At 48.3% G+C, this 14,338-nt stretch overlaps 1 protein-coding gene across 1 annotated transcript in view; it reads left to right on the top strand.

Moving 5' to 3' along the window:
* LRRC8B (leucine rich repeat containing 8 family member B) overlaps positions 1–14,338 on the top strand; it is a 68,823-nt gene that overhangs the window by 26,668 nt on the left and 27,817 nt on the right. Inside the window, 1 exon segment of the mRNA XM_013997404.2 lies at positions 9,335–9,443. The gene's annotated coding sequence lies outside the window, so the exon portion shown is untranslated.

The following is a 14,338-nucleotide window of genomic DNA, read 5'->3' as shown; positions in this document are numbered from 1 at the left end:
CACTCAGACAACAAAATGCAGTTTTTGCTTCTGAGGAGTTTCTAACTTTAAAGTACAGGGAATGACAGTCACCCTAGCAAAATAATTAGGAGCCACAGGATGTGCTTGTTACCTTGGAGGCAAAGGGACGTTTCTCCAAAGCCAGTCAATAAAAACTGCAGCTGCTTTGCTGGAGAGCAAACTTAGTGGCATGAAAATGATGGCTTAACCCTGTTCACCATTCACCAGGCCCGGGGGCGAGTGCCCACGTTTCAGAGGAGCCAGCCTGGCGGCTTAGGGGGAAAGACATTTGCATAGAGGATTGCGGGGGAAACTGCCCAGCAACAAAGTGAAGACTTCTGCTTTTGAAATTCCTCTTATTACGGTTTTGATTAACTTGATACTGCCAAGAGAAGGCATTTTTAAATGCATTTTAAATAGCGCTTCAGCGAATTCCAAATGTATTCTTTCATTTCACGCTGCTTTCACGGCGTGGTCATATTTGGTTTCACTTCCTGCTTCGTCCACACAAGTTTGTTGCTGGGAAATATTGAAATAAAGTGTTTATGAGAGAAGATTGCTTTTTAATGGATGCATTTTGGTTTGACTTAGACTTGGTTCGTGTAGTAATTTTTGTAGAAATAAGATTTCTCATGCCTAAACTGGCAAATCAGTTCCTTAAACTTTAAAAAAAAATTTTTTTTGGGGGGGCATTGAATTTAATTAAATTATCTGTGGCGAAGTCTACAGAACCATTTGATTAGGAACCAGTTGTGAAACAAATGAAGTATTAGTCTGTAGGGAGAGTAATCGCGGCTTGATTTTAAACAGAGGTTTGGTTACAGGGTGAGTGACGTAAAGCCTAAGGATTTTTCTAGAAGAAAGGCGAAGTATCCTCTCAGGCTGGGGGCCTGCTTAGAGCATATCTCACGCAGCCACTACTATGTCTGGCACCGTTGTGTGTGTGTTTTAAATGACTGTTGTTGTGTGTTCACATGAAATATTTGGCTGCTGATTCTGAAGGGATAGTTTTACCTCAAAGCATCTAATTTCATCAAAGCATCTAAGTATCATCTAGTGGAGGAAAACTAATCAAATCCATTTCTCTTTTGAAAACATCAATGAAGCCTTTTAGGAAAAGCCTGTTCCCTCAAACTCTAGTTTTTTGGTCCAGTTGCATCATTTTACTGGCTAATCTGAAAGCTTAATTTTTTAAAAGCAAGGCTATTGTTCTACTTGGTATTTTAATTTTTGAATTTCCTTTCTATTGTATTTTATAAGGTGATCTGATATCTACCTTAGTATGTGATGAAGCTTCCTGATTCTCATTCACAAACCCCCTTTGGTGAATTCTTCTTGATGCTTTCAAATTAATTTCCATAACATACACAAATATGCCCTTAAGTGTATTTTTCCATCACCCCTCTGCTCAGATACCATCAGCAATTCCCTGTTGCTTGTAGGGTCAAAGCTAAATTCCTTTCTGTTCTCATAAAAATCTTTGGCTATTAATTCTCTAAGTGATATTTTTATCCCAAAGCAGTTATTGCTCAGGTGCGTGTTATATGTTTAAGGCTGAGCTATGTCTTGAAAAATTCTTAGCCTCTAGACTCTAATATTTGACCCTAATCTGCTTTCTGCGCTATCTCTATTATTTCTGAGTCAAAAATTCCACTCAATCCCTGCATGTCTCTTCACTAACCGCAGCTCCTTCCTCCCTTCTTATGTGTCCCTGGTTCCTTCACCTGAATTGTCGCGTGCCCGTCGGTAACCCTCCTCCCTTCCAGCCCTCACCCCTTCACGTCCCATTTGTATGAACCCTGTACGTTTTTCTTAGTCCAGCTCATAGCTCCTCTGCAGTGGCTGTTATTTCTTTGGCATATCTTGCTTTAAAACACAACCTTGTGATCCATTGGTTGGATCCTTCTTGTGTTCTTGCTTTATTTCGCCAAAGCACAAGCTCCTTTTGAAGGCTCTGTCTGAGTGTGACACCTTTCTGTCCCCTTCGGCATCTGAGGTGGTGCTTGGCACCCAGCAGAAGCGAGGTCGTGATTGTTGAAGACACCTAGTGGCGGTGCGGGTGCCAGATGTGACAGTCCCATACACTCTTTCGGTACCGTCTCTGACCATGACACCAGCTGGTGGCAGACGGCCCTCTTCCCTACCTGTTCAACCAGCAGGGACTAAGGTGTTACCTCCCTTGAATGCATAAGGCTTTTCGCAATAGAAACCCTCAGTGTTGGGAGGTCCCCTCACGGCTCCGCGGAAACGAATCTGACCAGCATCCCTGAGGACGCAGGTTCCATCCCTGGCCGCGCTCAGTGGGTTAAGATCTGGTGTTGCTGTGAGCTGTCCTGTAGCTTGAAGACGCAGCTTGGATCTGGCATGGCTGTGGCTATGGCGTAGGCTGGCAGCTACAGCTCTGATTCAGCCCCTGCCCTGGAAACCTCCATGTGCCTCGGACAGCCCTAAAAGGACACACACATACACACACACACACACACACACACACACACACACACACACAGAAGAAGAAGAAAAGAAAAAACAAAACAAACCACACAGTGTTTTCAAATGTAAATAGAAAAATGTTATTTCTTGTGTGTGGAGTGAGAGGGGAGAAAAAAGACAGGAAAAAGAGACGTGGTTATTAGCTTTCCTGTGTAACCCTTCTTCTGGTTTGTTGCTAAGAAATAACTGTGATTCATCTGCTGGGCACTAAGGAAAACCTAGATCACTGACCAGAGCTGGTGCGCGTTGTGTGTGGCTGCATTTGCCACAGAGCCACAGCCCCACCCTGATGTAGAAGTCGTGTTTGGTGGGATGGGCTGGGAGCTGGGGGTTAGTAGATGCCATCGATTCCGTTTAGAATGGAGAGACAGCAGGGTCCTGCTATACAGCACAGGGAACCGTATCCCGCCCCTGGGATAAGATGTATAACGGAGTCACTTTGGTGTCCAGCAGAAATCGACACAACCAAGTCACCTATTCTTTTTTTTTTTTTTGCCATTTCTTGGGCCACTCCCGCGGCATATGGAGGTTCCCAGGCTAGGGGTCGAATCGGAGCTGTAGCCACCGGCCCACACCAGAGCCACAGCAACGCGGGATCCGAGCCACATCTGTAACCTACACCACAGCTCATGGCAACACTGGATCCTTAACCCACGGAGCAAGGCCAGGGATTGAACCCGCAACCTCATGGCTCCTAGTCAGATTCCTTAACCACTGAGCCACAACGGGAACTCCAAAGTCAGCTATTCTTGGGGAAAAAAAAAAAAAAAGATGTCCTGTGTTAAACTTCCAGGTGGGAAATGTGGCTTTTGTTTCCTGGGAAGCCATCACAACTCTAAAATTCCAAAGAGAACATAGTTTCTTGCCTCTGTAACCACCCAGGGGAGTTGCAGAGACCTCTGGGTTCTGAAGCCCAGAGCCAGACCCACCGCTTTGGAAGGTGGATGCTCTTCCTGACTCCTGTTAGTTCTTGGCGGGTTCTTTTAGAAGCCGGACCTTACTCTCATCACTTCAGTATCTTCAGAGCATCCTCAGACTATTCTTAAGGCCACAGCTAAGCCAAATCTACAAGTCTTATGATGAGAAACACAGATCTGTTTGATCCTTGCCCCTGGCTGGTCGCTGGCACAGAGCTCCTAAAACCCTTTGCATTTAAGAGCTTCTTTTGCTACCCATCATGAGCCCCTTTCCACCTTACCTGAGTTTATGCTAATAGGGGGACTTTGAGTGGGTCCCTAGATAGTCTCAGGATGAAGACTGGTGACCAGAGGAACCAACCAGGTTATTAGAAGGTTGGAACTTTCAATCAACCCCTGACCTATGGGGGGGCAGGAGGGGCTGGGGACTTTCGATCTCTAATGGCCAGTGATGTCATCAGTCATGCCTAAATAATGAAACTGCCCTAAACTCCCCTAAAGGATGGCGTCCCGCAGCTTCCAGATGAGTGAGGTTCCGGGAGGTGGCCAACTCAGAGCGGGCACGAAAGCTCCACCCCCGCCCCCACTCCCACCGCTGCCCCCACCGCATACCTCACCCTACGCCTCCCTCCCATTTGGCTGTGGCTAAGTCGTACCCTCTACAACCAACCTGTGAACATGCATGTTCTCCTGAGTTGTGCGAGTAATTCCAGTGAAGTAGCAAACTGGAGGAGGGGGTGGTGGGAGCGTCTGACCTGTGATCACACGGCCCAGAAGTGTGGCCAGTCCGGGGACCTGGGGTCGAGACTGGCCTCGAGAGTGGGGGCTGCTGTGGGACTGAGCACCCGAGCCTGCAGAGCGTGGCTCTAACCTAAGTGAAGAATGCGACCGCCCGCCAGACACCCAGTTGGTGTCAGAAAGCAGACCACTCGCCGTGTGTGCCCCCAGGGAGGCAGGCGTTTCTGCTCCCGCAGAGGAGGACAGGCAAGCCGGTGTCTGTGACCCCTCACAGCCGTCAACCAGGAGGCAGATATGAAGCAGTGGTTTACCCCCAGGTGGGCGTGACTTTTTACCTGAAACGTCGATGACATAAGAGCTTGTTTTGTCGAAACTGACCTCTTTCTCTGTTAGGCTCTTGCTCAAGCCTCGGCTTCCCACCCTTTGCTTCCAGGGAAAACAGGAGCCCAGGAGATAAGCAGGGTTGGCTGCCCGAAGGTTTGGAAGGGCTCCTCTGGGTCGGGCGGGCAGCCAGAGGTTGTGGGTGGCGGTGTTGTTTGCTTTCCTTTTTTTTAAAATCCCCGGGTGACCCTGTGAATGGTACGTGAGGTGGGTTTGGAGGAGAACGTTCTGCTCAGGTTTCATCTTCTCACAGCGATGAGATCCCTGCAGTTTAGTGTGTCAGTCACTCGTGTCCACCTGGACCCCCGGCCGGACCTAATCTTTAAACCATTATTTCTGACTTTGTAGCAGGACTTGAATGTGAGTCGGTGTCTGTGACCTCATTACACTTGCTGGTTTATTTCCTTGCCACCAACGTGGTGTAAATAAGGCTCCTTTATGAGCCGTTTTGTTTCCATTTAGGATAATGTTCCAAACACATCCACTTTGAAAATTACTTTACTGGCAAAGAATGACTCGACTTTGCTGGCTTGCTTTGTGAGTCCCCTTTGCGTGTATGTGCACCTTTAATGCTTGCAAAGTGCTTCCACAGTATTTCTTTTACCGTGACAATCGACGCGGGGCCCCCGTGACTGTCCACACTTTGACGCCAAGGTTGTGGCGGCCTGGATGGGGTGCGTCATTTGGCTCGTGCAGGTGGCGGCGGCGGCAGGCATCTGTTCGTGCACAGTTCCCACTGTGAGCAGAGAAAACCAGCCCCTACCTCTCACTCTTGCTTATGGGGGGAGTGGAGCGTTGGGGGAACAAAAGACATAAAAAGGAGGCAGTTTGCAGTTCCCCAAAGCCGCTCCAGCACATTTCCAGAGCAGCACCTCAGCAGAAGGGAGGTCACTCTGGATTCCCAGAATTGACTGTGTTTGCAGTTGCTGCTGACCGGGAAGTCGAATAAAACCTAAAGAAACGCCTGCTATCTGGGAGCCCAGGCACCAACCAGTAACTGGAGATGCCAACAGAGCCAGAGGCTTTAAAACTCCCCTCCCTGCTCGGCAGTCATCCAGACCGGATCAGGATCCCTGACCCGGGCAGTGCCAGCTGAGGTTAGAGGTGCTCTACTGAGCTCCTGGGGTTGTGTCTGTACCCACAGTGCACGGCGTGGTGAAGCGTCCTTTCCTCCTCTTCCAGCAGTTCCCAGGGGAGGGGTGATCACAGCCATCAGTGTATGGTCCAGCCCGCCTCGCCTTTTGGGGTCAGACGCTGGCATTCCTGGGAAGGAAATAGCAAAAGAGCTAATAAAACAGCAAGAGAAGCTGGTTCGTCCTCGTTTGCCTCGTGCTCCGTTGCCAGCGGCTGCCCTGCCCCCACCCCAAGACATCGTCCTTATAACAAGTAGCCACATCCGGAAGTCACGTGTTTTAGAAAGCGCTGTCTGGCTGCAGCATGGAAATGGGACCAAGGAAGCGAGAGAGGAGAATATTTCAGCCTCCTCCCCAAAGATGGGGCAGGATCCACGCAGAGCAGGGGCAGCAGGGATGCAGAAGAAAGGGGTAGTTTAAGATTTCGGAGACTGGAGGAAAAGAAGGTTTGGCGTTAGGTGCCTGAGCTCCCGACATGACCACCCACCTCCAGCATCATTCAGCTGTCAGCGTTGATGTCACTTCCAGTATCCAGGGACCCAGGAAGAGCAGGTTTGAGAGGAAGCGGCAGATTCGGTCCGGGACCTGCTGAATTTGAGTTGCTTCCAGCCATCTCAGCGCGTGGCAGGAAGACTCTGGAGAGAAGGTGCTGAGGCACAGGTTAGGGAGCTGGGCCAGTCATGTACACAGAGGAATCATCTACACAGAGGTGGCAGGTAATTCCTAAGAAGCGAGGATGTCGCCCCAGGAGAGCCTCTGCTGAGCAGAGAAGCTACAGGTCAACGGCTGGATCCTGGTGAATGCTGCTGCCTAAGGGATGGGTAGGTTTATGACCCTTCCATAGTTCCCAGTTACCCTTTTCCCTTCAATTAAAAACCAGTGCTTTCCAGGTCCATGAGTGTGTTTCTTTTCTGCGGAAAGGTTCATTTGTGCCATATATTAGATTCCAGATACAAGTGATATCATATGGTATTTGTCTTTCTCTTTCTGATTCACCTCAGTGTGAGAGTCTCTAGTTCCATCCGTGTTGCTGCAAAAGGCATTACTTTGTTCTTTTTTTCTGGCAGAGTAGTATTCCATTGTGTATATGTACTACATCTTCTTGATCCATTCATCTGTTGGTGGACATTTAGGTTGTTTCCATGTCTTGGCTATTGTGAATAGGGCTGCCACGAACATAGGGGTGCAATGCAGAACAGACTTGTGGTTGCCAAGGGGGAGGGAGAGGGAGTGGGATGGATGGGGAGTTTGGGGTTTGTAGATGCAAACTATTGCATTTGGGGTGGATAAGCAATGAGATCCTGCTGTACAGCACAGGGAACTATATCTAGTCACTTGGAATGGAACGTGGTGGAGGATAATGTGAGAAGAATATGTATTTTTATAACTGGGTCACTTTGCTATACAGCAGAAACTGACAGAACATTATAAATCAACTGTAATAAAGTCAGGAGTTCCTGACGTGGTGCAGTGGAAATGAATCTGACTAGGAACCATGAGGTTGAAGGTTCGATCCCTGGCCTCGCTCAGTGGGTTAAGGATCCCACATTGCTGTGCTGTGGTGTAGGCCAGCGGCAACATCTCCGATTAGACTCCTAGCCTGGGAACCTCCATACACCGCAGATGTGGCCCTAAAAAGACGAAAGACAACAACAGCAACAACAGAAGCAGTGCTTTCCTGATGCGTTTGGCCCACTTTTCCTCTCTTTGCCCCAAGACCGGTTTCTTAGCTGCCGATGGTAGAGCATTCAGGGTGCACTCTTGGTGAGAAAAGACACCGCCTTCGTCTTGGAATTAATGCTTTCCTGGTGCTCTCACGGGCCCTGCTCAGTTCTCACCGCTCCAGAAGAGTCTCTTCCGATAGGTCCCCTGAGCTCCAGTGGCAGTGAAGTCACGCCTGGGGGGGGCAGGGCTGGAAGGGGACATCTCTGTCCCTCGGCTGTGTCAGGCCAGGTGAGGGGGGTCAGGTCAGGTGAGGTGCGGTGACTTTTCCAACATCATGTTGTCAGTTAGATGCCAAGCAGGCAGGAGAAACTGGGTCTCCCGACTCGCTGTCGGGGATCTTTCTGTTAGGGCCAGATGCCTCCTGGTCTCGATTCTTCCCTGTGCTGTAGTGACAGTTACTTTCCTTCATGTAAACACCCAGTCTCATTGCCCCGGTCCCTCGTCCTTCTCCAGTGGAGCCCCACGGCGAGGCAGGACAGCTACTGCTCTGATTAAGTTCGCTCTGGCTGGATCGGGATCCCTGCCTTTATTCACGCATGCCCTGAATGGACATCCCCACCGCCCAGATTCCAGACACCAAGGGAGCCATGAGGCAAAACCCTACAAAGGCACCTGTTATCGTGGAAGCCTCGGGGATTGGTTGACTAGTGTGAGTGCCCAGTAAGTCTGTCTGCTCCACTAAGGCAAGGGATTGGGACGGCTCTTCTCTAATCACTTCCACACACACCACACACACACACACACACACACACACACACACACACGCACAATCTCTCCGCCGTACTGCCAGCCTCCCCCTCGACGCCAACTTGCACCCGTACCCTCTAAGAACAGTAACTAATTAAAATAAGTAAATAAATGAATAACCAATGAATTCTGGACAAAGCGGGCCTGACCCAGTCAGATGGCACTTTTATGTGTGGGTTGTGTTTTCTAGTACATAGGAGCCCACTGTATGTTTCATTTATATCATCCGTTTACATTCATTTTAAAGCACTCAGAACAGGTTTCCTCTTTTACAGGATGACAGATTGTTTCTTGTGGTAAAATATATGTAACATATCTTTACAGTTTTAGCCATTTTTAAGTGCCCTATCCTGTAGCGTGAACTGCATTCACATTGTTGTGTATCTGTGATTTTATAGTTTTTAAAACACAGCCTTTGCTTGGGGTGACATTGGCAGTATCTGACTTGTCTACAACATGAGTCTTGATTGGAAAGACAGACAGGCCTCTTTTTTTGTCGTTTTTTTTAGGGCTGCACCCGCGGCATAGGGAGGTTCCCAGCCTAGGGGTCCAATCGGAGCTGCAGCTGAGGCCTATGCCACAGCCACAGCAACGCCAGATCTGAGCTGCGTCTGTGAGCTACACCACAGCTCACGGCAACACTGGCTCCTTAGCCCACGGAGCAAGGCCAGGGATCGAACCCGCATCCTCATGGATACTAGTCAGGTTTGTAATCCATTGAGTGACAGTGGGAACGCCTGTTTTTATTTTTATTTCTTTATTTATTAAGGAAGGCAGGCATTGCATCAAAAGGTGGAGGTTACTTTTAACTTTTCACAAATGTTGCATCGCCGTGTATTGTTTTGGCTTCATAATACTCAGTCTTCCCTAACGGTCATGTATTAAATATTTGAAATAAATTCCATTTATACTTATATTTCACAACACTTTCTAGTAACTGGGGTCATGTGATATGTTGCAAAATCTGGCATGGAAATCACTCACTTGGGGGGAGAACTCACCCCCCTAATCCAGTCTGGTTTCTCTTTGCAGGATAATACTTTAAAGCCAACCTTTCAAGAATTCATTTAGATAAACCTACTGCTTGGTTAATAAATCACCCGTTTTTGAGCACTTGCTTTGTACCTGCTGCTGGGCTAAGCCTTTGATTTAGTTTCCTCATTTCATTCTTAAAACATCTCCGTTATTCTCTCTATATTACAGATGCGAAGAGTGGTCCTTAGCTTATGCAAGATCCAGCAGGTGGTAGATGACACAGCCAGGACTTGATCTTAACCATGCGGCTACCCTCCCTTCCTCCTAAGAGTTTCAGGTAAGAACCAGGCCTGACAGGTAACTTAGTGAACACATGCGGTCCTTCTTTAAGTCCTTCAGAAGGAAGGTCAGAGTTAGGCAATCAGGCAGAGATTTACTTTAAGCACATCGTCATAGGAAAAAGCCACGAAGAAAACCCATGTAAAACATCATTTAAATACAGATTAAACTTGGGTTATTGGTCTTGTCATGACGGGGATCCACAGATGTGGATCTGTCAGCGGTGGGGAGGCCGGAGGCAGGAGCCAATGCCCTTGACCTTGAATTACCCGATAGAGGTGAGCAGGGGAGGAGCCGTTGTTGATTCTTTTTCACTAGATGGAATGCTAAGTAATGAGCAGAGAAACTATATATAAAAAAATCTTTTTTTAGATTGGGTCTTTTAGTTTGTCTAAAAAAGATTGTAGTTTTTTTTTTTTTTAGCAACGTCACATTCTATATAAAACACCTTTTAGCATAGCTCATGGGAGAGGCGAGGCGTTGTCGCAGATGGCGCTGAGTCAGAGCTGGTGTGAATTCTGGGTGTGCCTTATGAGTGTGAGCTAGAGCGAGCATCGTCGTCGTCCCTCCAGTCCTCACCTGTCCCACCGTCAGGGTGGTGACCCTAATACCTGCCTCGCTGAGTGCGCAGTGGGTGGTGGCCTCCCCTCCCCACCTCCCACCATCCTGCTCCGTGCCAGACAGGTATATGGAGAATCCCCGCGCGGGCGCCTGTCCTGCAGCTGGACTCTTCTGAGAGCAGCTGTTTGTGATGCAGTTTGTTGGAAATGGTGGAACCCTCACCCCTCCCTCAATGCTAAAGAAGCAACAGCTGTGAGCCAGCTGCTAGTTTGGGGGGGCAGGGTGTGAGTGAGCAGCAGTGTTTATTTTAAACATCTTTTGTGTTTAATGGTCAGTTGGTACGTGGTGAACATTAAACGTTGGTATTTTTGTGGCCAGCCGTGAGCTTGATCTAAACACTAGTCTGATTTGCAATGTAGGGCGATTTTATTTTTGTCCTTGGGTTAACCATCCAGCAGAGAGGGCATTCTTTCCAGGGATACGGCCCTCCGTGGTAGGAGACTGAATCCATCCCAGGACTTAAGTATCATCAGCTGGATCACAGCTCCCGGGGCTGCGGACCCATAAACCTACGGAGCACCTAATAGGAGGCAGGCCCTGGGTGACAAGGAACATCCATACCCTCCCAGAGTCTGGGCTCCTGGAGGAAGGTGGACCTGGCCACACATGGCACAGAGCGGCCTGGGACTCTGATCCTTGTTGGGCGGTACCCCGATGCTTCTTCCCCTGGACCCAGCATTATTCCTGTGGCATTATACAGTTAATTCGTGCAGAGGAAGAACTGTGAAGTAATTTGATGAGATAGTAAGGTCATTTGGGAATGCGGTGGCATTTGTCAAGTGATCCATCACTGATTCAAAATGACTCACCGTCATTATAACGCAGCCAGTCGGGCTGAAGTTGACAGCAGTTCTCCATTCGGATTTGGGAGCTGTCATGTTTGGTGACTAAGCTGGCAAATAGGAATTTTTCTCCTTTCTCTCGATGGGCGAAGGCTCGGCCTCTGCTTCTGAGTCTCTGTACCTGTCACAAGCTGATGGAAAGGCCTGAGGCTCCGTCCCCACGGCTTTGCGTCTCTCCCTTCCAGCCCCCCTCTGTGTGGACAGGCGCCGTGTTCACAGCCCTTGCAGGGAGCCGGGCCTGTGCCTCCATTCACTTGATTCCTGGCGGGGTGGGGAAACCTGAGCTGGTGTTATTGGCTCACTCAACAATTATTGACTCAGTATTTACCGTGTGGGGAGGGGGTGGGGGGGCAGGCCTGAGACGTGGGGTCACTGTAGGTGGGCCGGTAACGCGTTACTCTGGGCAGGCTAATGATTTGATGCCACCTCAGACTGCCAGTCTTTTTTATTAAAGCATAGCTGATTTAGAATGCTGTGCCAATCTCTGCTGTACAGCAGAGTGACTCAGTCATACGTACACACACATTTTTTTTTAGGGCTGCACCCATGGCATATGGAAGTTCCCAGGCTTGAGGTGGAATCAGGGCTGCAGCTGCCAGCCTACACCACAGCCAGAGCAACACCAGATCCGAGCAGTGTCTGTGACCTACACCACAGCTCACAGCAACGCTGGATCCTTAACCCACTGAGCGAGGCCTGGGATCAAACACGCAACCTCATGGTTCCTAGTCAGATTCGTTAACCACCGAGCCATGATGAGAACTCCCTGTTTCTGTTTGATAGATAGATTCACTTGCGCCATATTTTAGATTCCACATAGAAGTGACATCATATGGTATTTGTCTTTTTCTGACTGACTTCACTGAGTATGCGAATCTTTAGTTCCATCCATGTTGCTGCATATGGCATTAGTTTGTTCTTTTTTATGGCCGAGAAGTACTCCATTGTGTATTTACACCACCTCGTCTTCATTCACTCATCTGTCAGTGGACATTTAGGTTATTTCCATGTCTTGACTATTGTGAAGAGTACTGCTCTGAACATGTGGGTGCGTGTACCTTTTTGAATCATAGTTTTGTCCAGATGTGTGCCCAGGAGGGGGATTGCTGGATCTTATGGTAGTTCCATATTTAGTTTTCTGAGGAATCGCCATACTGTTCTCCATAGTAGTTGTACCAATTTACATTCCCACCAACAGTGTGGGAGGGTTCCCTTTTCTCCACACCCGCTCCAGCATTTATTTGTTGACTTATTAATGATGGCCATTCTGACCAGTGTGAGGTGATACTTCATTGTCAGAAGGTAATACCCTTTTTTTTTTTTTTGTCTTTTGTCTTTTTAGACCTGCACCCGCGGCATGTGGAGGTTCCCAGGCTAGGGGTCTAATCGGAGCTGCAGCTGCCAGCCTACACCACAGCCACAGCAACGCCAGATCCTTAACCCACTGAGCGAGGCCAGGGATCGAACCCACAACCTCATGGTTCCTAGTCAGATTCCTTTCCACTGTGCCACATCGGGAACTGCCAAGAAGGTGGTACCTTTTGACTTGCATTTCTCTCATAGTCAGTGATGTTGAGCATCTTTTCACGTGCCTGCTGGCCATCTGTATCAGACTGCTACTCTTTAAATATTTATTCTCAACCTTTTTAAGTGAAGCCAGGAGCTGTATGAGAGGGAAGAGGGTAGCTGAAGTGTCCCTCTAGTTCCCCCTTCTGCCAGTTCTCAGGAGCTCAGCTGATCAGAGGGAAAGTAACAAACTCCTTGTCTTTCCTTCCAACCCCATTCTGTACAATCCCTGAGAAGAGTCCTGGGAGATACTATTTTTGTATAATTTAGCTAACTTTCCAAAGGGGTTTCAACACCCCATTGATGAATGGGTACAGGGAAGCTGCCATAATATCCAGACCCTCAATCTAGCCTTGGAAAGATGCTGGGATAGATCCTGAGAATGTTAGTAAATTAGATTCTACCCCCAATCTCAATGAGCTTGAGGCCATAGCTCATTAGCTATCATTAAACCGTGTGAGAGAACTATTAGCAAGGTGTTCTAGGAACACAGATGGGAGAACAGTGAATGCAGCCTGGGGGGGTCAGTGCGGCTGGAGGTGGTGATTCACGGCAGTGACCCTGGGGTGGGCTGCAGGGATGAGGTGAGGTGTCCCTCTTTTAAGTAAATCTGCTCTTCGTGGCTTGAACCTGTCTGATTGAGAAAAGAGGCTACTTTAATTTTCTGCAGCCTAAAGCCTCAAACTTATGGAACTGCCCAAGGCGGGTTGAATACGTGTGATGTAACGGTGATTCTGGTCACAGGTGATTCTGGCCACGGCCGACCTGCAAGAGGAGATCAAGTGACTGCAGAGATTCTTGACTTCTTGCTAAATCTGAGCAGGAGTCTATTTAACTATCTCTAGAAGACAGTTCACCCAAATGGAAAGCCGGTCTCAGATTCCAAGCTTTTACAGTGGCTCTTTGCTTTACTACAAAGGAGTCTGTTTTGCTGGCCTCCACAGTTGCCACTGACCAGAAGGAAAGAAGGGCACCCAGACTCTCCATTTTCAAAGTAAAAGCCGGGGGGGGGGGGACTTTTGCTTTTTCTATCAGAAACCTGATTGCCCCTGTTGTTCCTTTTCCCATGGCACTTGCCAGTGTCCCTTCCGTGTCCCTCGCTGGGAACCTTCTGAAAGGAGCTCTTATTTGACAAAGGGAGTTCTCCATGTTAGGCTTGTCATCTCCAAATCTTCCAGAATACGTTTTTTTTTTTTTAAGGTTGTCTTGGCATTGGTATTTTCAGTGAAAATACTTGTTTTGGGTCCTACCTTTGGGGAAAGTGAATGTTTTTCAGGGGGTGGGTGATGCCCGTTTTCTACCCCTCAGCAGCAGAGCAGGCGGGGAAACCCACTGACGCTGCCTCAGTCCAAGTCTTGTCTTGATCCTGCCTCATGTGGACTGTTCATCTCTACTCAAAGAAGTGTTGCCCCTTAGTAGTTTCACATTTCATTCTTCCCACCTGTACTTTTATGTAGGGAGGAAGAAAGGTGATAACTCTAAAACTGGAGTGATTTGCCTTTGGGCCTGGGTAAAGACGCGAAGCTGCAGGTTGCTGTTTTTTGCTTGGCGGCAGTGGCTTCCCTCAGAGCTGACAGGTTTTCCTTAGATTCCACGTTTATATCTTCTCAGCAAAACACTGCTCTGGTTTAAGTTAATGAGAAACAGAAAAGAGGCGTGAAAGCCACTCTTAAAACATGTTGGGAAGCAATGAACCTAGTTAACCAAGGAAATTCTCAATAAAGCAACACGAGATCATTTTCCTATATGGAAATAGCAGAGGCTTTTATTTTTCATGACGATTCCCACATCCGGTGAGGGCACTGCTCATGTGGTTTACAGGAAAGAAAATGAGTGTAATCTCAGGAAATAATTTGATGTTGTG

The sequence above is a fragment of the Sus scrofa genome, chromosome 4 (genome assembly GCF_000003025.6).
Source record: "Sus scrofa isolate TJ Tabasco breed Duroc chromosome 4, Sscrofa11.1, whole genome shotgun sequence".
In the NCBI taxonomy this organism is placed as follows: domain Eukaryota; kingdom Metazoa; phylum Chordata; class Mammalia; order Artiodactyla; family Suidae; genus Sus; species Sus scrofa.
The sequence above is the reverse complement of the archived record's forward strand: the minus strand, read 5'-3'. Positions and strand labels throughout refer to the sequence as shown.